This window comes from Bos grunniens, chromosome X (assembly GCF_055505025.1).
Source record: "Bos grunniens cultivar Pamir isolate PY7600 chromosome X, Bosgru_T2T1.0, whole genome shotgun sequence".
In the NCBI taxonomy this organism is placed as follows: domain Eukaryota; kingdom Metazoa; phylum Chordata; class Mammalia; order Artiodactyla; family Bovidae; genus Bos; species Bos grunniens.
This window is the reverse complement of record NC_141194.1, coordinates 3,783,568-3,804,652: the sequence shown is the minus strand read 5'-3', so window position 1 is coordinate 3,804,652 and position 21,085 is coordinate 3,783,568. Positions and strand designations below refer to the sequence as shown.

The following is a 21,085-nucleotide window of genomic DNA, read 5'->3' as shown; positions in this document are numbered from 1 at the left end:
TGCTATTTCCTCTTCCAGGGGGGTCTTCCCAACCCAGGGATCAAACCCTAGTCTCCTGCATTGCAGCCGGATTGTTTACTCCTTAGCCACCGGGGAAGCCCAGGCAAAGAGTTTAAATCCTTAACTTAAATAAACTAGATCAAACATAGACATGAACTAAACTGATCGTTCATTTTCAATGAAAATTTAATGGCGGCCCGAGGAGTGTAAGTGGTAAGTATTGATACATTGCTGACTTCCAATGGTCTCAGTTTATTCTGAATTCTCAAATCGCCCGTGGACTCGTGCGGTCACACAGAAAAGCTACAGTTTGCGGTAATCACTGTTTTGGCGTCCTTTCTTGATTGGTTGCTTGAATTTAGGAAATCGGTTCGGAATTACTTGATGTCTCTACCCACCCCGGTTTTTCTAATCACAGAGAAGAAGGCTTAGAAGAAATGTCATATTGATTTTGACACAACGATAGCATCTCTTTCACTGAGTGGATTTTTCTCTCTCTTTCTCTGTGTCTCTGTTTTATGGCAACAGGGGAGAAATGTGCTGAGATGGAAAAGCAATCAAGTAGATTTTCATGGAGGCATTTTTAAAAGCATCTTCTTAGAAGGACGATGTAATGGTAAGTATGAAAAAAGTAAAGATTGATCTCCGCTGGTTTATTTTCCTGAAGCATTTACTGCCTGGTTAATTCACATCTAGCAGTGCTTTGAAATTACTTTGGTGGGGACCGTGGTTTTCTTTAAAAACAGAAAGAAAAAAAATCCATTTCAAATTCAGCACAGTGCAGAGCAGCGATTTCAGCCTCCTTTGGCGTGTACAAGGGGCATGCCTTGTGAATTTAGGATTTCGTAATAATCATTTGTTTCTGCAAATAGCCCCAGTGCAGAGTCTATCTCATTAATGAGACAGCAGGGTCAATCCTCTGACTCAGCTTGTGTATATTTCTTCCAAAATGGACCCTCATCCCACTTTATCCTGCAGGGAGCATCTCAAGCTACTGAGATCTTTGAATGGCCTCAATGTATCTTTGTATCATTTTTGCGTGCAGCCCTGGGGAGTGGAATACTAAATACCAGATGTACTTTTAATGCAGGGTGGGGGCCCACTGAGGCCCCGGAATCCTTTTCTTTATCAGAAATAGAGCACAGCGCAAAGAAGGGGAAATGGAGAGAATATTTTGATGGTTGTGAGCTCGCAGTAGTGAAGGTACTTTACAAGTCAAAACTGACACACTTACCCACCTCCCCCCATGCTTAAAATTTAAAATGAATGCATGCATACTTTGTCCAGAGTTGGGTCCAACTCTTTGCAACCCCGTGGACTGTAGCCCGCCAGGCTCCTCTGTCCATGGGGATTCTCCAGGCAAGAATACTGGAGTGGGTTGCCATGCCCTCCTCCAGGGGATCTTCCCCACCCAGGGATTGAGCCCAGGTCTTCCGTGTCACAGGCGGATTCTTTACCATCTGAGCCACTGGGGAAGCCCTTAAAAGTATGTCAGTATACTAAAAAGAGCATGTCTTAATGTATTTCAAGTAAATAGTTGAGGTTTTCCATGACTCAGCTGTCCATTCAAGCCCTGCTGATATATATGTGATTATTGCTGCTCTTTGTTCAGTCAGTAAGTCGTGTCCAACTCTGGCTTTTAACTGTCTGTTTCCCATTTAACCACTTAATTTTCCAGTCTTCACTCTAATAAACCTCAGTGGTTTTCCGGGATTTTAGGTGATTGTCAAGGTCATGTCCTTCACTGGACTCTTGCTTTCAACAAACTAGATTTGCAAACTCCTGTTCCTATATCCTGCCATAAGCAAATGCTAGGTCGCTTTCTTTTTTGGCTTCCCCGAAAAACTAATTTGTAATGAATAGGTAGGATGCAGTCCATGGGGTCGTAAAGAGTCGGACACGACTGAGCGACTTCCCTTCCACTTTTCCCTTTCATGCATTGGAGAAGGAAATGGCAACCCACTCCAGTGTTCTTGCCTGGAGAATCCCAGGGACTGTGGAGCCTGGTGGGCTGCCGTCTATGGGGTCGCACAGAGTCGGACACGACTGAAGCGACTTAGCAGGAGCAGCAGCAGCAGAATGCCACCCCTGTTTATGCAGTTAACATGGAAATGTGAAAGATAGCAGATGAGGAAACACATGAACCCCAGTTCGCTCTTTTTATCTTGAGTAGACGTACCTATTTTATCAAAGGAGTTGTGTGCACACACATTTCTCATCAGGATATACGGCTCACCAATCAATAACAGCACATTAATCAAATTTGTTTCTCTTGTGAATTCTGAAACTTTTTTTTTTTTGTATTGTCATTTTCTTTTTGGAGGAACATCAGATATATGTGACCAAGGCGTGAGGTTGCACAAGTATCGGGTCAGCCGAAAAGTCTGACACCCCGAGGAACTCCTTGTCCAGCCCGATACGTGTCTTCCTTCTCATAACACCAACCTTTAGAACAACCCTATGCAGTTCTACTTGTCATCATTTCAGCAGCCACCCTGCAAGGAGCATTCAGTGCAGTGAAGCAGGCCGTCCTGGTTTTAGAACCAGGCGAGGCGGTGGTTACTAGGTTTGGAGTTTGAGCTCTAAACCGCACAGCTCTGAATATGGGCTTCCCGTGTGGCTCAGCTGGTAAAGAATCGGCCTGCAGTGCGGGAGACCTGGGTTGGGAAGATCCCCTGGAGGAGAAGGGAAAGGCTACCCACTCCTGTATTCTGGCCTGGAGAAGGGTTGCAAAGATTAGGACACGACTGAGCGACTTTCATTTCAGACCATGAAACCCATAAAGGAACATCATGGAAAGTGCAGCAGTGAAGGGCTTTCCCAGGCGGTGCTAGTGGTAAAGAACCCGGGCGCCAGGGCAGGTGACCTTCGAGACTCAGGTTCGATCCTTGGGTCAGGAAGATTCTTCTGGAGGAGGACTATAGTCTATGCAGTTGCAAAGAGACGTGACTGAGCTTGTGTGCACATTAATATATAACAAATTATGGATACTATAGGTGTAAGCTTTCATAATTAGGAATTTTGTGAATGCACCCACTACAATGTCTTAACCGTACAGCAGCTGTTTGTCAGCTGAAATTTGGGATGCATTCAAGCGTGAGGCCTGGGTGGTGGTTGTTGAGTTGCCCAGTCGTGTCTGACTCTTTGCGACCCTATGGACAGCAGCATGCCAGGCTTCCGTGTCCGTCACCAGCTCCTGGAGTTTGCTCAGGAACGTCTGGGAGCTCCCTGGAGTTTCATGTAAGAAAGTGACCTGCCCCAGGGAGAGAATCCACGGCCATCCACAGAAAAGCGGCCATCCACAGAAAAGCGTGTGTGATTCAGCCGCTCTGATGAGGGCGGGTCACCCCCAGCAGCTGTCGTCCCCTGTCCGTCACGATCAGAATCGAGAGGAAAGGACTGCTTGAAGAAGCGCCTTCAATCATTAAGACTTTTGGTTTCTGCTCCCCTGAATGTTTTAACGAAGGGCATTTATAGGGTTTAAACCAAGCAGTTCGCAGATCCCATTTGTGCCTGTCTGAGGCAGCCAGGTGATTGTGACTCAGCAGGCTTCCAGGAAGAGGGTAATGAACATTAGGATGGAACGCACTTGTTTTCTCTTTTCTCTGGCGGGTTGTCGGACGTCACGCCTTGGCGTGCTGGGGACCTGCAGTAAATATTAAGAAAATATATTTTGGTTGTACGTGATTTGGGATCTTTTGCATAAACATATGCCTTTTTCTCATTTTTTTTTAAATTGGAGTCAAGATGCTTTACAAAGTTGTGTTTTTTGCTGTGCGAGAGTGTGACTCAGTTCAGTTCAGTTGCTCAGTCGTGTCCGACTCTTTGCAACCCCATGAATCACAGCACGCCAGGCCTCCCTGTCCATCACCAACTCCCGGAGTTCACTCAGACTCACGTCCATCGAGTCAGTGATGCCATCCAGCCATCTCATCCTCTGTCGTCTCCTTCTCCTCCTGCCCCCAATCCCTCCCAGCATCAGAGTCTTTTCCAATGAGTCAACTCTTTGCAAGAGATGGCCAAAGTACTGGCGTTTCAGCTTTAGCATCATTCCTTCCAAAGAAATCCCAGGGCTGATCTCCTTCAGAATGGACTGGTTGGATCTCCTTGCAGTCCAAGGGACTCTCAAGACTCTTCTCCATCACCACAGTTCAAAAGCATCAATTCTTCAGCGCTCAGCTTTCTTCACAGTCCAACTCTCACATCCATACATGACCACTGGAAAAACCACAGCCTTGACTAAATGGATCTTTGTTGGCAAAGTAATGTCTCTGCTTTTGAATATGCTATCTAGGTTGGTCATAACTTTCCTTCCAAGGAGTAAGTGTCTTTTAATTTCATGGCTGCAGTCACCATCTGCAGTGATTTTGGAGCCCAGAAAAATAAAGTCTGACACTGTTTCCACTGTTTCCCCATCTATTTCCCATGAAGTGATAGGACCGGATGCCATGATCTTCGTTTTCTGAATGTTGAGCTTTAAGCCAACTTTTTCACTCTCCACTTTCACTTTCATCAAGAGGCTTTTTAGTTCCTCTACACTTTCTGCCATAAGGGTGGTGTCATCTGCATATCTGAGGTTATTGATATTTCTCCTGGCAATCTTGGTTCCATCTTGTGCTTCTTCCAGCCCAGCATTTCTCATGGTGTATTCTGCACAGAAGTTAAATAAGCAGGGTGACAATATATAGCCTTGACTATTCCTTTTCCTCTTTGGAACCAGTCTGTTGTTCCATGTCCAGTTCTAACTGTTGCTTCCTGACCTGCATACAGGTTCTCAAGAGGCAGATCAAGTGGTCTGGTATTCCCATCTCTTTCAGAAGTTTCCACAGTTTGTTGTGATCCACACAGTCAAAGGCGTTGGCATAGTCAATAAAGCAAAAATAGATGTTTTTCTGGAACTCTCTTGCTTTTTCCATGATCCAGCACATGTTGGCAATTTGATCCCTGGTTCCTCTGACTTTTCTAAAACTAGCTTGAACACCTGGAAGTTCATGGTTCACGTATTGCTGAAGCCTGGCTTGGAGAATTTCGAGCATTACTTTACTAGCGTGTAAGATGAATGCAATTGTGGGGTAGTTTGAGCATTCTTTGGCATTGCCTTTCTTTGGGATTGGAATGAAAACTGACCTTTTCCAGGCCTGTGGCCACTGCTGAGTTTTCCAAATTTGCTGGCATATTGAGTGCAGCACTTTCACAGCATCATCTTTCAGGATTTGGAATAGCTCAACTGGAATTCCATCACCTCCACTAGCTTTGTTCGTAGTGATGCTTTCTAGGGCCCACTTGACTTCACATTCCAGGATGTCTGGCTCTAGGTCAGTGATCACACCATCGTGATTATCTGGGTCATGGAGATCTTTTTTGTACAGTTCTTCTGTGTATTCTTGCCACCTCTTCTTGATATCTTCTGCTTCTGTTAGGTCCATACCATTTCTGTCCTTTATCGGGCCCATCTTTGCATGAAATGTTCCCTTGGTATCTCTAATTTTCTTGAAGAGATCTCTTGTCTAGTCTTTCCCATTCTGTTGTTTTCCTTTATTTCTTTGCATTGATCGCTGAGGAAGGCTTTCTTATCTCTCCTTGGTGTTCTTTGGAACTCTGCATTCAGATGCCTATATGACTCCGTTATGTGTGTACATATAGTGCCTCTTTTGTGAGCCTCCCTCCCACCCCTCTAGGTCATCACAGAGCCCCGAGCTGAACACCCTCTGCTATACGCCAACTTCGCACTAGCTAGGTGTTTCACTAGCTCAGTTGGTAAAGAATCCGCCTGCAATGCAGGAGACCCCGGTTTGATTCCTGGGTTGGGAAGATCCCCTAGAGAAGGGATACGCTGCCCACTCCAGGATTCTTGGGCTTCCCTGGTGGCTCAGCTGGTAAAGAATCCGCCTGCAATGTGGGATACCTGGGTTTTCGATCCCTGGGTTGGGAAGATCCCCTGGAGAAGGGAAAGGCTACCCACTGCAGTATTCTGGCCTGGAGAATCCCATGGACTGTATAGTCCACAGGGTCACAAAGAGTCGGACGCGACTGAGCGGCTTGTACTTCACTTCACTGTGTATACATGTCAGAGCTACTCTCTCCATTCATCCCGCCCTTTCCTTTCACCTGTGTGTCCACAAGTCTCTTCTCTACATCTGTATCTCAATTCCCGCCCTGCAAATAGCTTAATCCATACTGTGACTCAGAAAGACACAAAGCACCCCAGTGTTTGCAGCCAGGACATGGGAGCCACCTACATATCCATCAAGACACAAATGGATAAGGAAGCTGTGGTAGATATATGCAGTGGAATATTACATAGCCATAACAAAGAGTGGATTTGACTCACTTGTAATGATGCAAATGAACCTAGAGCCTGTCATGCAGAGCAACTTAGAAAGAGAAAAATAAATATTGCATATCGATGAATATGTATAACAGCAAGGGCATCCAACCAGTCCATCCTAAGGGAAATCAGTCCTGAATATTCATTGGAAGGACTGATGTTGAAGCTGAAACTCCAATCCTTTGGCCACATCATATGAAGAGTTGACTCATTGGAAAACACCCTGATGCTGGGAGAGACTGAAGGCGGGAGGAGAAGGGGACGACAGAGGATGAGATGGTCGGATGGCATCACCAACTCAATGGACGTGGGTTTGGGTGAACTCCAGGAGTTGATGATGGACAGAGAGGTCTGGCGTGCTGCAGTCTTTGGGGTCACAAAGAGTCGGACACGACTGAGCGACTGAACTGAACTGACTGATGGAATCTCAACATATGCCTCTAACGTGCCCTGCCTCCTTCCCTTTCCGTGGTGACTGCTAAAATAAGATTTTCCACTGTGTTCCTCAATGTTTACTGAAGTGTCTTGACGTGGGGTCATGGAGAATGGAACAGTTCGATCCTCAGGGAGGTATCACGAAACATAACCTCATGAACACCGTTAGCGAACGGGACCTGAACCTTCCTGGATTCTTCTTGGCATGCAGTTGGAATTTTTTTTTTTGACTGTCCTGGGTCTTCATTGCTTTGTGTGGCTTTTTCACGAGCTGTGTCGAGCAGAGGTTACTCTCTGGTTGAGGTCCATGGGCTGTGCATTGCGGTGACCGCTCTTCTTGCAGAGCACGTTCTCTAAGGTGAACTGGCTTCTGTAGTTGCGACTCATGGGCTCAGTAGTTAACAGCACATGGGGTTAGCTGCCCCGTGGCCTGGGGGAATCTCCCCAGACGAGGGATCAAACCCATTTCCCCTGCATTGGCAGGTGGATTCTTAACCACTGGACCACCTGCCAAGTCCTGGTGATTTAAGTCAGGAAGATTGAGTCTTCTGTGTTCCCATCATACCACAAGGCCACACAGAAGGTTCTCAGTAAATGACCGGTGAATGCAGGTCAACAAGCTTGACTCCTGGTCTCACAGGGACACGTGCTTTCTGGAAACCAGTAGCTCTAAGGTCTAGTCCGGGCTGAGACGCTCAAGGGAGCAAGTCAAGGACACTGCACTGGTCCTTTGACCTCCTTCCTGTGCCATCTGCTGACAAGCGAAAGAATCAGCCTGGCGGATGCAGTTTTATCCAGGTATAAACGGTCCCGTCCTGTGCGTGAAGCTTTTCTGCCCAGCGTCTGAGTGGACGAGACTCCTTCCCGTTGTGCAGATAATCCTTCTTCGAACCTTTAATATCAGACGGAGAAAACAAAGTCATTCCAGCCCATGTATGCTGTGTTTCAGGAGACCAAACTTCTTCTTTTGACCCCAGGGATGGGACCCCTTTGGTAGCTCAGTGGATAAAGAATCTGCCTGCCTATGCAGGAGAGTCGGGTTAGATCCCTGGGTCGGGAAGATCCCCTGGAGAATGGAATGGCAGCCCACTCTCCAGTATTCTTGGCTGGAGAATCCCCATGGACAGAGGAGCCTGGTGGGCTACAGTCCATGGGGTCACAAAGAGTCAGACACGACTGAACGACTAAACCGCCACCACCACAATGGAGCCTCGATTCTCGAGAATTTTTATTTCCCTCGCTATTTGTTCTGGTCTGGTTCATATGCACGGGAGACTATAAATTATTTAGCATTGACTTATCTGTAATTAAGTCTTCTAAATGGACTACGATTTCAGCTGCTGTGTTTTCTTCTCAATTACTTAGAAAATTTAAGGCTTCCTTGGGGGGGCATGTTGAGTCTTTCCCTTGTCCTTTTAATGGTAATTGATTGGCTTGTTCAAATTAGGCTGTTCTGGGAAGAAGGTTAACAAATAATACCTGGCAAGGGGAGAAGCAGGTGGCGTCAGATGAATGAAGCGCTGTCCGCGCTGGGTCTGTGTCCTCATTAATTTCTCACCTTCCCAAAGTTGCAGATGCATCATGAAGGGTAACTTGAAAAAGGAGCCTGTGTCAGCTACGGAGTTTCAGTTTCCTAACAGGTGTTCCTTTGCTCTCTTGGGTTGCTGTTATTTGCATGGGGTCTTTTATTTTTTGTTGGTGTCTCGTCGCTCAGGCGTGTCCGACTCTTTCTGACCCCCATGGACTGTAGCCCACCAGGCCTCTCTGTCCATGGGATTTCCCAGACAAAAATACTGGAGTGGGTTGCCCTTCCCTTCTCTGGGGGATCTGTCAAGCCAGGGATCCAACCCACGTCTCTGAAGTCTGTTGCATTGCAGGTGGATTCTTTAACACTGAGCCACCAGGGAAGTCCCTTGAGTCTTTTATAACCCATTGTTAATTAAACATCTCAGCTAACTGCATTATCTTGACATTGTAGGTTTAATTTTTTAAATGTTGAAACCACGAACTTCCTCAAAAATCGATGGATGAGGGGAACTGAGGCTGAATGTGGAATCCTGGTTGGTCATTTTGTTATTTTATGGTTGGAAACGTCAGATCAGAGTTGAAGAATTTTACAAGGCGGGTAGTTTAATCTTCTCAAGTATTTTCAAATCATTAGGTTTTCTGTGGTTAAGTCTTAGAAGAGATCTCTGAAAATGATGTGCCGTGAAAACCATTTAAAAAAATGTTTAGGTTAATTCTTTATTTTGGCTGTGCTGGGTCTTAGTTAAGGCATTCACATTTTTTAGTTGCAGCATCAATTCAGATCAGATCAGTCGCTCAGTTGTGTCCGACTCTTTGCAACACCATAAGTCCCAGCACGCCAGGCCTCCCTGTCCATCACCAACTCCCGGAGTTCACTCAGACTCATGTCCATTGAGTCAGTGATGCCATCCAGCCATCTCATCCTCTGCCGTCCCCTTCTCCTCCTGCCCCCAATCCCTCCCAGCAACAGAGTCTTTTCCAGTGAGTCAACTCTTCACATGAGATGGCCAAAGTACTGGCGTTTCAGCTTTAGCATCATTCCTAAAGAAACCCCAGGGCTGACCTCCTTCAGAATGGACTGGTTGGATCTCCCTGCAGTCCAAGGGACTCTCAAGAGTCTTCTCCAACACCACAGTTCAAAAGCATCAATTCTTTGGCGCTCAGCTTTCTTTACTGTCCAACTCTCACATCCCTACATGACCACTGGAAAAACTATAGCCTTGACTAGATGGACCTTTGTTGGCAAAGTAATGTCTCTGCTTTTGAATATGCTATCTAGGTTGGTCATAACTTTCCTTCCAAGGAGTAAGTGTCTTTTAATTTCATGGCTGCAGTCACCATCTGCAGTGATTTTGGAGCCCACAAAAATAAAGTCTGACACTGTTTCCACTGTTTCCCATCTATTTCCCATGAAGTGATGGGACCAGATGCCATGATCTTTGTTTTCTGAATGTTGAGCTTTAAGCCAACTTTTTCACTCTTTTCACTCTCCACTTTCACTTTCATCAAGAGGCTTTTTGGTTCCTCTTCACTTTCTGCCATAAGGGTGGTGTCATTTGCATATCTGAGGTTATTGATATTTCTCCTGGCAATCTTGGTTCCATCTTGTGCTTCTTCCAGCCCAGCATCTCTCATGATGTACTCTGCATGTAAGTTAAATAAGCAGGGTGACAATATATAGCCTTGACTATTCCTTTTCCTATTTGGAACCAGTCTGTTGTTCCATGTGCAGTTCTAACTGTTGCTTCCTGACCTGCATACAGGTTTCTCAAGAGGCAGGTCAGGTGGTCTGGCATTCCCATCTCTTTCAGAATTTCCCACAGTTTATTGTGATCCACACAGTCAAAGGCTTTGGCATAGTCAATAAAGCAGAAGTAGGTGTTTTTCTGGAACTCTGTTGCTTTTTCGATGATCCAGCGGATGTTGGCCATTTGGTCTCTGGTTCCTCTGCCTTTTCTTAAACCAGCTTAAACATCTGGAAGTTCACGGTTCACATATTGCTGAAGCCTGGCTTCAGCATGCAAACCCTTAATTGAGGCTTATGGGAGCTAGTTCTGAGACTAGAGGTCAAACCCAGGTCCCCTGCATTGGGGGGATACTTTTACTCACTGGACCACAGGAAAGTCCCTAAATGGCTAAACGGCTTTGGAAAGAAGTGTCATCGTGTGTGACATCTCAGGGCTTGGAGAGAACCCTCTGGAGCTCTGAATGTGTCCCTTTCTCACCAGTGTTTTCTGCCCGCTGCTGGTTGAGAAGCTTTCCGATCCATTTCTCTGTCAGGCCGTTCTGTTGGGAGATGCTATGTCAGTCATTGCAATCTGAAAGGCACCCTCTTGAAGCCCCACCATTAAGTCTGCTGTATTTTTCTCAGCCAGTCTTCTTTTCCTCTTTTAACTTTTTATTTTGAATTGGGCTGTAGCTGATTAACAATGTTGTGGGAGTTTCAGGCACACCGTAAAGGCACTCAACCACGCATGTACATGGATCCATTCTCCCCAAAACTCCCCTCCCATCCAGGCTGCCACACGACATTGAGCAGAGTTCCCTGTTCTCAGCCAGTCTTCTTGAAGAAAAGAAACTGAAAGTTGCTCAGTCGTGTCTGACTGTTTGCGACCCCGTGGACTATACAGCCCATGGAATTCTCCAGGCCAGGATACTGGAGTGGGTCGTCTTTCCTTTCTCCAGGGGATCTTCCCAAAAGCCAGGGATCGAACCTGGGTCTCCTGCATTGCAGGCGGATTCTTTACCAGCTGAGCCACCAGGGAAGCCCAAGAATACCAGAGTGGGTAGCCTATCCCTTCTCCAGGGGATCATCCTGACCCAGGAATTGAACCCGGGTCTCCTGCATTGCAGGCGGATTCTTTACCAGCTGAGCCACCAGGGAAGCCCTCTTGAAGAAAGGGGTCATGGAAATGCCTTTGCGTCACTTCCCATTGCTTTTGCAGTGTGTTCATTTCCTCCTACTGCTGAACAGAGCATCACAAAGTTACTGGTGTGAACAGGACGCACGGACGAGCTCAGTGCTGGAGCTCCCATGTCTGGGGCAGAAGCCAGGCTCAGCAGGGTCAGTTGCTTCTGGAAGGTCTAGGGGAGGGGAGGATCCACTGTCGTGCCTTCTCCCGGTTCTGCCCCTCCTTGATTCCTGCTCCCTTGTCCCATCACCTCCTCTGTCTGCTTCATCTGTCACATCACCTTCTCTCACTCTGACCGCCGCCTTCTCGTTTCATTTGTTTCTTAGTCACTCAGTCCTGTCCCAATCTTTTGCCACCCCAAGGACTGTAGCTCGCCAGGCTCCTCTGTCCGTGGGGATGCTCCAGGCAAAAAGACTGGAGCGGGTTGCCATGCCCTCCTCCAGGGGGATCGTCCCAACCCAGGGATCGAACCTCCACCCCCCGTGTTGGCAGGCTGATCTTTCCCCGCTGAGCCACCTTGTGAAGGAGGCCCCCTCTTCCTTTTAAGGACCTTGTAATTCCTCTGGCCTCACCCGGATGAACCAGGGACATCTCCCCATCCCAGGACCCTTGGTTTGATCACGTGTTCAGCGTCCACATTAAGTTCTCTGCCAGGGAAAGCTGTGTGTTCTCAGGAATTCTGGAAATACAGAAGTGGATGGCTTTGTGGTATGTATGTGTATGTCTGGCTGGGGGTGGAGTCATTCAAAAGCATTAGTTGCAGACTCTTGAGAGTCCCAAGTACTGCAAGGAGATCCAACCAGTCCATCCTAAAGGAAGTCAGTCCTGGGTGTTCATTGGAAGGACTGATGCTAAAGCCGAAACTCCAATCCTTTGGCCACCTGATGCGAAGAGCTGACTCATTGGGAAATACCCTGATGCTGTGAAAGACTGAGGGCAGGAGGAGAAGGGGACGACAGAGGATGAGATGGTTGGATGGCATCACCGACTCAATGGACATGGGTTTGGATGGACTCCGGGAGTTGGTGATGGACAGGGAGGCCTGGCATGCTGTGTTTCCTGGGGTTGCAAAGAGTCAGACACGACTGATCGACTGAACTGAACTGAACTGAACTGGAATCATTCAACCTACCGCAGGTCGAAGGCTGCAATCCTGTGAGTGTCAGGAGATGAGTCTCAACTCTCACCTTCAGTGACCTCTGCCACACCCATCTCCTTCCCTGGCATGGTCTTTCTTCCGTCTGTCTGTCTCTCTCTCTTATTTTGGCCGCACCTCCTGACATGTGGGTTCTTAGGTCCCCAACCAGGGATGGAACCTCTGCCCGCTGCAGTGGAAGCCTGGGGTCCTAATCCTTGGACCCACAAAGAAGTCTCCTCCTCCATCTCTTTTACAAAATTCTTATTCCTTTTTCTTTTCCCCTTCCTTCTTAGCATCCTCTTCACTTGCGTTCCACCTGCTCCCACCCCTTCCTTCTCTTCAACTCTTTGAGATGCCATGGACTGCAGCACACCAGGCTTCCCTGTCCATCACCCTCTCCCAGAGTTTGCTCAAACTCATGTCCATTGAGTTGGTGATGCCTTCCAACCATCTCATCCTCTGTCATCCCCTTCTCCTCCTGCCCTGAATCTTTCCCAGCATCAGGGTCTTTTCCAATGAGTCAGCTCTTCGCATCAGGTGGCCAAAGTATTGGCGTTTCAGCTTCAGCATCAGTCCTTCCAATGAATGCTCAGGGTTGATCTCCTTTAGGCTTGAGTGGTTCAATCTTCTTGCAGTTCAGGGGACTCTCAAGAGTCTTCTCCAGCACCACAATTTGAAAGCATCAATTTTTCGGTGCTCAGCTTTCTTAATGGTCCAACTCTCACATCCATACATGACTACTGGAAAAATCATAGCTTCCTGTAGATGGAGCTTTGTCAGCAAAGTGATGTCTATCGTCTATGGCATTGCATAGCGTTGGACATGACAGAGTGACTAACACTTTTCACTTTCCTCCCTTAGCTGACCTTTCTTGGGAGCTAGGAAAAAATTCCGTTCAGCCTTCTGACTCCATTCCCGCCCACACATCACTTCTCAGGGAAAGCTTCCTCCCCCTGTAAAATCCCTTATCTAACAGCATCTCAGGCTAACTGGAGCGCTCCATGTTTACTGGAATGTCTCACTTCTCTCCCAGACTAAACATTCGAGTGTCAGAAATATTTTGTGTTACTATAACCATCTGAGACAGTGCTCATGCACAGTTAAAACCTATTTATTGAAGACAGTATAATAAATTATGATAAGCTTATATGCTATATTATAAGCTTGTAATATAATTATAATAGATTATAATACTGTTGTAATAAAAATATGTATTAGTAGCAGGGAAGGCTGTGTTTTGAGCAGTGGTCCCCAACGTTTGGTACCGACCTCTGGTTTCATGGAAGACAGTTTTCCCACAGACCAGGGGCGGGGGATGGTAATGCGATGATTCGAGGATGTTGCATTTATTGTGGTCTTTATTTCTATTATTATTACATCAGCTCCAGCACAGATCGTGAGACATTAGATCCCACAGATTCCGGACCCCCGATTTACAGGTCTATCTCACCACTCTACCGACAGTCTCTCTTAGCTTTGCTTATTTGTGTTAATTTCCATAGTATGTGTATGTTTGGTGGTGATTTAGTCGCTAAGTCGTGTCGAGGTCTTGTGACGCCGTGGACTGTAGCCCTGCCAGGCTCCTCTGTCCATGGGATTCTCCGGGCAAGAATACTGGACTGGGTTGTCATTTCCTTCTCCAGGGGATCTTCCCGACCCAGGAAGTGAACCCAGGTCTCCCGCGTTGTAAGCCAATTCTCTGCTGACCAAGCTAAGAGGGAACGTCTATGTAAATGATACTGGGGCTTCCTTGGTGGTGTGAGTGCTAATGAACCCGCCTGCCAGTTCAGGAGACACAGGACCTACGGGTTCCATCCGTGGGTCGGGAAGATCCCCTAGAGGAGGAAGTGGCAGCCCACTCCAGTATTCTTGCCTGGAGCATCCCATGGAGCCTGGCAGGCTACAGTCCATAGGGTCAAAAAAGAGTCGACTGAACAACAAACTCAGAACGGACGACTGAAGAAGTCAGGAATCCCTTGGCAGTTCCCCGTGCCACCTGCTAGAATTTATTCCATCTGTACAGAGTTGGCAGAAGGCGGCCAATGTCCCCGATGACCTGAGCGGACTCCCTTCTACTTGGTCAACACTAATGTCGCCGAGACCTCTTGATATACGGATGCAGGTGAAAATAAAGCTCCCTTCTGAGCACACAGAACATTTGTCTCTGTCTCTGAAGAGACAGGCTAAATATTGCTGTCTTCTGATGCAATATTGTTTTCCTCCAAGAGGTGCTCAGCCTTCACTTAAAAGAAAAATGTTGGCCGGGCCCGTGGAAATGAACTGATAACCTTGTTTGGGGCGGGTGAGGATAGGACTCTGCTCCAGGGTAGCTACTAAAGAGTAATGTTTTCAAAATAACACTGAGAGATGAAAGTGAACGTTAAAAAAAAAAATGCTGTCAGCGATTTAGACCTTCTCAAGGTCATGTGGAGAATTGCTTAACTGGAGTTATTGCCACTCTGATCTCATATATATATATTTTTTTTTTCCCCTGAGAAATGGCCTAGCCAAAGATTTATTTTTTCTCTTTTTTAAACCCAGTACGGTTTCTACTTTCTATATTTATAAACAGGAGAGAAACATACCCGGTGTTAATTGTAACCAACAGGCACAATAGGAGGAACCGGTTCCTCTTGATTTGTGCTCTGGTGGAGTTTTACCGAGGAAGGTTGAGTTGAAGGCTCTCTCTGTTGTGGAAATGAGTTGTTTTGTTCTGTCCAGGGGCTCCCCTTTCTAAAGGGGACGTACTCTCTAAAGCTACACATTTAATTTTGTAAGACAAAAGGAGCTAACTTTGCTTAAAACAGGAAGGGCTTTTAGTGTTGCTAGTAGCTTGTCATTTCCTGTGTGATGGTAGCTGTCTTCAGCACTTTAGTCATTAGGAATGTGTGTGCTAAGTCGCTTCAGAGTGTTTGACTCTGTGCAACCCCACGGACTGTAGCTTCCAAGGCTCCTCTGTCCATGGGGTTCTGCTGGCAAGAGTACTAGACTGGGTTGCCATGCCCTCCTCCAGGGAATCTTCCCGACCCAGGGATCAAACTTGGGTCTCCTGCATTGGCAGGCAGGTTCTTTTACTCCTAGTGCCACCTGGGAAGCTCAACTCTTAGGTGACAGAGAGAAATAAGGAAATGTCTTTGGGAAGGCGGATAAGGTTCAGAGGGTGTGCACATCCCAGCCTTGCAAGGGAGCAACAAGCCATCTCTTGCTTTACCTTCTTTGAACCCGAACTTTGCTGGCCTCCATGGGTCTTATAATTGTTTTTTGATCCCGAGAGACAATGACTTGCTCCCTCAAACTGTTGGACAGTTGAGTCTTCAAGGGCCCAGAGGTCACGCCGGCTAAATCTGCCATCGGTGACCGACCGTGTTGTAATATGCTGTGAACCCAGCCGTGATCACATTGGGGCGTCCAGGTCAGCATGCTCACACCCAGTAATCAGACCACGGTGCCCCTCGTGGAGACCAGGGGTTTTCTCTCCTTGTAGAGGAATGCCCTAAGATTTACGCAAATGGCTCTTCTCTCAATTTTAGCCTACCGTCACCTGTTATCTAACAATTTTTTTTAATATGAATCTATTTTTGGCTGCACTGGGTCCTTGTTGCTGTTCACAGGCTTTTCTCTAGTTGTGGTGATCAGGGGCTGCTCTTGACTTGCGAAGCATGGGCTTCTCATTGTGGTGGCTTCTCTTGCTTCGGTAATTATGGCTCGGGGCTGAGGGGTAGCATCTCCTGGGCTTAACACAGGCTCGGTAGCCATAACGCAGGGGCTTCATCGCTGCGTGGCCTGTGAGCTCTTCTTGGACCAGAGATGGCACCCGTGTCCCTGGCACTGGCAGGCGGATTCTTAACCGCTGGACCACCAGGGAAGTCCTCCTACTGTGTTTTAAAAGATAACTGCAGAGTCATGGACACTCACAGGAGGTGGTTGACATCAGGCATACTCTTTTCCCGCATGTCCGGATGATGCTGTTGCTAAGATAACATGACCTGAAGCATGCTGCTTTTACCCTTGGCTGTGTGACGGTTTTAGAACCTTGGTGAAGAAAGCCTGCCTTTTCTTCTTTGCCACGCTATAATCAGTGGTTTGATTTTTTTAAATTTTTTTTTTTTAGTTATTAGCACAGGGGAGTTTTGTTAGCTCAGAACTCCAGAAGGTCAAGGTGATATTCTATCTTTGCCAGTCCCATGGAATTTAGCATTTGGCCATTCTTGTCATTGCTGTTCAGTCGCTCAGTCGTGCCCGACTCTTTGCGACCCATGGACTGCGGCACGCCAGGCTTCCCTGTCCATCACCATCTCCCGGAATTTGCTGACTCATGTCCATCTAGTCGATGATGCCATCCAGCCGTCTCATCCTCTGTCGTCCCCTTCTCCTCCCACCCTCAATCTTTCCCAGCATCAGGGTCTTTTCCAGTGAGTGAGCTCTTTGCATCAGGTGGCCAAAGGATTGGAGCTTTGGCTTCAGCATCAGTCCTTCCAGTGAATATTCAGGACTGATTTCCTTCAGGATGGACTGATTGGATCTCCTTGCAGTCTGAGGGACTCTCAGGAGTCTTCTCTAACACCACAGTTCAAAAGCATCAATTCTTCTGTGCTCAGCTTTCTTTATGGCCCAACTCTCACATCCACATCTCCTGGATTTTAGTTCGTCTCTGGCATTTCAGTTAGTCAGCTATTTCAGCATGCACACATGCGTGTACACACACACACACACACACACACACACCTACAAATGTGACTCTTTTCTGTATAGGTGATGTAGCAGATTTACATTAATCACCACCAAAAAGATCTCTGCTGATGATCCAGACTTGGGATATGTAGGGCATCAGGAATCCACTCCTTTTGTTTTTGCAAACATTTCTATCACGGCGTCATAAGTGGGCTTACTTACGACTTACACAGACTCGCAAAACATCTTTCCACAAAGCGAATGGCACCTTCCTCTGTACTGCCTTAGGTTTTCAAGATCAAAGCTTCATTGAAAACATTCCATGCTGGAGATGGGTTTAAGAACTCAAACTCTGGAGGGACGGATTTAAAGGCAACCACTTTATATTAATGCTTTATATTAGTGCTGCCTGATATCTTGAACTTAAGCCGGAAGTAAGGAGCACCAGCATGACTTCACTTTCACTTTTCACTTTCATGCATTGGAGAAGGAAATGGCAAACCACTCCAGTGTTCTTGCCTGGAGAATCCCAGGGACGGGGGAGCCTGGTGGGCTGCCGTCTATGGGGTCGCACAGAGTCAGACACGACTGAAGGGACTTAGCAGCAGCAGCAGCAAGGGCACCAGGAAATTTAAAGCTCAATAAACATGTCGTGGTTTTATTGTTTCAACATTTCAGCTCTGCTAGGTAGACTATTATAACACTGAAGAGACTTTGTATCCTAGTGGTTAAGAGCACAGAATTTGGAAAGAAAAGAAACATAGTGTGACTTGTGATATCACCTCTGCTTCCTTAGACAGGTTTCAAGTTCCTTAGAGCATCCACCTTGTTCTCTGTAAAGCAGGTAGAGAACAGTTGTTCTCATCGCAGTGTGTGGGGTAAGAGAAGAGAGCCTGGCATTCCACCTGGAACTCTGTTGGTACTCACTCGATTCCTCTCAAACAGTGATTTCATGGGGACAAAGTAGTTTATTTAAAAAACATATTTTTTGCAATTATATGACCATTTTCTGAATTTGTCATTCTTCAGTCGCTCAGTCATGTCTGACTCTTAGGGGTCCCATGGACTGCAGCACGCCAGACCTCCCTGTCCTCCACTGTCTCCTGGAGCTTGCATACATTCATGTCCATCGAGTTGGTGATGCCATCCAACCACCTCATCCTCTGTCATCCCCTTCTCTGCCTGCCTTCAATCTTTCCCAGCTTCAGGGTCTTTTCAAATGAGTCAGCTCTTCACATCAGGTGGCCAAAGGATTGGAGTTTCAGCTTCAGCATCAGTCCTTCCAGTGAATATTCAGGGCTCATTTCCTTTAGGATGGACTGATTTCCTGACTCTCAAGAGTCTTCTCCAGCACCAGAGTTTGAAAGCATCAGTTCTTTGGCGCTCAGCCTTCTTTATGGTCTGGCTCTCACATCCGTACATGACTACTGGAAAAACCATAGCTTTGACTAGACGGAAGTTGTCGGCAAAGTGATGTCTCTGCTTTTTAATAAGCTGTCCAGGTCTGTCATATGTTTCTTTCCAAGGAGCACGTGCTTATTTATTTTATGGCTGCCTTCACTGTCTGCAGTGATTTTGGAGGCCAAGAAAATAAAATCCGTCACTGCCTCCACGTTTTCCCCTTCTGTTTGCCATGATGTGATTACACTCACATTTCTTTTTCAGAGCTGCTTTAGATTTACAGCAAAGGTGAGAGAGAGGTACAGACAGTTTCCATTCCCTCCCTGCCCGTGTTCATGTTCCAACCCCACTATTACGAACACCTCTCACTTCCACCCCCAGAGTGGGGTGCCTGTATATACATATCTATTTAACTAAGGAATAACCTACATTGCCACATTGTCAGCATCCAAAGGCCAGCCTTTGCATTAGAGTTCACTCTGGGTCTTCTACATCCCATGGGTGTGGACAAGCGTGGAACGACATGGATCCATTGTTAGAGTGTCGTCAAGAGTATTTTCAATGTCCTAACGCTTCTGTATATCACCCTTCTCACCACCCCAGTCCTGGCACCCACTGATGCTTTTACTGTCTCTATAATGCTGCCTTTACCAGAACGTCACGGACCTGAAATCACACATTCTGTAGCCTTTTCAGATCAGCTTGTTTCACGGAGTGAAATCCATGCATTGAAGGTTCATCCGTATCTTTTTTATGGCCCAGTAGCTCAGTTCTGCCTTATCATTGAGTACTCTCCCGTTATCTGGATCGACTGTAGTTTATTTATCCTTCCAACTGCCGGGGAATATCTCGGTTTCTTTCAAGTTTGGACCTCGATCGCTAGAGATACTATAAACAGCAGCGTGTGGATTTTTGTGTGGCTACAAGTTTCCAGCTCCTTTGGGTAATTACTCAGGAGTGTGATTGCTGGAATCTACTGTATTCGTCACATCCTATGCAAGGGAACACTCTGGATTTTCTTCTTGAATACCGAAACAGTGGTATGCCTAGGGAATGACAACAGACTTGGCAAAATTAGGCTTCCAAATTCAGTGGCGATGTGTTTGCCAAAGGGATTAATCACACCTATTTTTAGGATAGTATTTCTGGCACGAAAAGCAAGGAAAGGGAGGAAGCATTTGAAAATGCCCACTTCTCCGCAGACCAGCCAATCCTAAAGGAAATCAACCCTGGATATTCATTGGCAGGACCGATGCTGAAGCTGAAACTCCAATACGTTGGCCACCTGATGTGAGGAGCCAACTCACTGAATAAGACCCTGATGCTGGGAAAGATTGAGGGCAGGAGGAGAAGGGGATGACAGAGGATGAGATGGTTGGATGGCATCACTGACTCCATGGACATGGGTTTGAACGAACTGCAGGAGATAGTGAAGGGCTGGGGAGCCTGTCATGCTGCAGTCCATGGGGTCACAAAGAGTCAAACATGGTTTAGCCAGTGAACAATTTCTCCCCAGACCAGCTCTCACTGACGTCAGTTGCTTGGACAAGGCTCGTATTTGAGACAGATCTACCTTCATAAACAGCCATGCTTCCGTAGCAAAGCTCTACCTCTGAGAACTTAAAGAATTAGACGAATCTAATATATCACTGATGCTCCACAAAGTTACATCTGATCCATTGTCTTCTCTCTTGTTTTCTGTAAATGCATTTTTTCCCCCTACATTATCACAGACTTTCCCCACCAAAGCTTCTGTCCTGGGGAAAGATGGTTGGATTTAATTTTCTGTATATCTAATCCTAAGATTGGAAACTTAATCCCACAGTACTGTTTAGGTAAGCTATTGGGTTTTCTTTGGCAAATTCAAGAATATGGAAATCATCATATATTCCCGATATGTTTCATATAAAAGACAGAAGGGCAGGAGCGTGTCCATCATTCTCTCGTTTCTGGCATGGCTGCAAAGTCACTGTAATGCATTTGTCTGCTTTGACTGTCGTTTAGTCATTTAGTCATGTCCGACTTTTTGCGACCTCATGGACTGTAGCATGCCAGGCTCCTTTGTCCGTGGGGCTTCCCAGACGAGAATACTGGAGTGTATTGCCATTTCCTCCTCCGGCGGATCTTCCTTACCCAGGGATCATCGAATCCACGTCTCCTGCATTTGCGGGCAGATTCTTTACCCTGTGGGCCACCAGAGAAGTCCGAAAGAGGCATAAATGGCTTACAGGAGGCTTCCCGGATGGTGCAGTTGGCAAACAGACCCACGAGACGCAAGTTTGATACCTGGTTCAGGAATATTCCTTGGAGGAGAAAGCGGAAACCCACTCCAGTATTGTTGCTTGGGAAATCCCATGGACAGAGGAGCCTGGCGGGTTATAGTCCTTGGAGTTTCAAAGAGTGGAACCTGACCCAGTGATTGAGAACACATGCAGATATCTTATACATAAATTATTCTGCCATCATTGAAAGATCTAAGCTTCCGTGCCTGCATGGCACACTGGATACCCAGCATGAGAATGAAATGAAATTCACTCCCAAAGCACGCTGCTGGGAAGCTTCACAACAGCAGCTACAGAGAGAAGAGCCTAAGAATCTGGGGTCTTCAGGCGGTCGGAAGGGCAAATAAAAAAAAAAACAAAAACAAAAGAATAACCTCAAATAATCAAGAGT

At 46.7% G+C, this 21,085-nt stretch overlaps 1 protein-coding gene across 2 annotated transcripts in view; it reads left to right on the top strand.

Annotated features, from left to right (window-relative positions):
- NLGN4X (neuroligin 4 X-linked) overlaps nucleotides 1-21,085 on the top strand; it is a 390,250-nt gene that overhangs the window by 42,553 nt on the left and 326,612 nt on the right. For both annotated transcript variants that reach the window (XM_086387267.1, XM_086387268.1), the window contains exon 3: nucleotides 529-616. The gene's annotated coding sequence lies outside the window, so the exon portion shown is untranslated. The remainder of the gene's footprint in view (nucleotides 1-528; nucleotides 617-21,085) is intronic.